Genomic DNA, 1,295 nt, shown 5'->3' on the forward strand with positions numbered 1-1,295 from the left:
TGAACTCCAGGAGTTGGTGATGGACAGGGAGGCCTGGCGTGCTGCAGTTCATGGGGTCGCAAAGAGTTGGACACGAGTGAGCGACTGAACTGAACTGATACATATATCCCCTCCTGAAGCTCCCTCCAATCTCCCTCCTCATCCCATCCCTCTAGGTTGATACAGAGCCCTTGCTTGAGTTTCTGTATATACAAAACACTAAGCCAGTTGTTAAAAAACTCTTATCCATTGCCTCTTCAGAATCAAATGTCAGAATGATGGAAATGGATTGAGAGGGTTATTGGAGAAAATGTTGGAGAAAGAAAAACATCTTATTTTATGAACAACATCTTATTTTAAAGAAGAACATTGTATTTTATGTAAATAAAAACAGGAAACAAATCAGGAGTACTTATTACTAGATCATAGAAATTTGAAAATGATTAAAATAAATTAATGATTCTGTGATCACAAAGAACAAATCATAAGAGCATCTGACTAACACATTCTTTAGAGTTTAAACGAAGACCAAATAAATTATTAGAAAGAAATATGTGAGTGCTATGGTACAAATTTTATCAACCATAACAATTCAATAACATAAATTATACCATTTCATTTTACAAGCAAAAGTACATGCTAATCAATTTACTATACATGAGAGAGAAGTGTGAGCTATTGGGTCTTTTTTCCATGTCTGCAATAAACTATATCATTCTTTTAGATATCTTTTACTAATTAGTTTAATTAAATTCCAAAATTGCTCTAATATCCTGCTTTTATCCTAAACCAGTATCTTGATTAAGGATAATATAAGAAGTGTAAAAAGTTACCAAGAGAGCCTCTCTATTTCTAAATGGTGGTTCTCTATTCACTTTGTTCACTCTATGTATATGCTTTCCTTCCTCCCATAGCTGAAAAACACCATGCTTAACAGAGTGATATATAAAAGCTGATGCTTGTCCCAAGAAAGTTCAAAAGCATGAAGTTCAACTCCAAATATTAATGGCAAAGTCTCCATTTTTCCTTAAGCTCTCATTCCACATTTCTTTCAAGTATCATTTAAATCCAACTTTTATTTGAATAATTTCTGATTGTCAGTGTGAAAAATTCTGTATGTTGAAAATAAAAAGAAAAGTGTTTCCTGTAAATCTAAAACTATTGTAAAAAAAAATAATAAAATAAAATGAAGCTCTGATTAAAAAAAAAAAAAAGAAAAGTGTTTAAGAGTCGGACAAGACTGAGCAACATTACTTTCACTTTTTACTTTCATGCATTGGAGAAGGAAATGGCAACCCACTCCAGTGTTCTTGCCT

Source organism: Bison bison, unplaced genomic scaffold, assembly GCF_000754665.1.
Source record: "Bison bison bison isolate TAMUID 2011002044 unplaced genomic scaffold, Bison_UMD1.0 scf7180017850029, whole genome shotgun sequence".
Classification (NCBI taxonomy): Eukaryota; Metazoa; Chordata; class Mammalia; order Artiodactyla; family Bovidae; genus Bison; species Bison bison.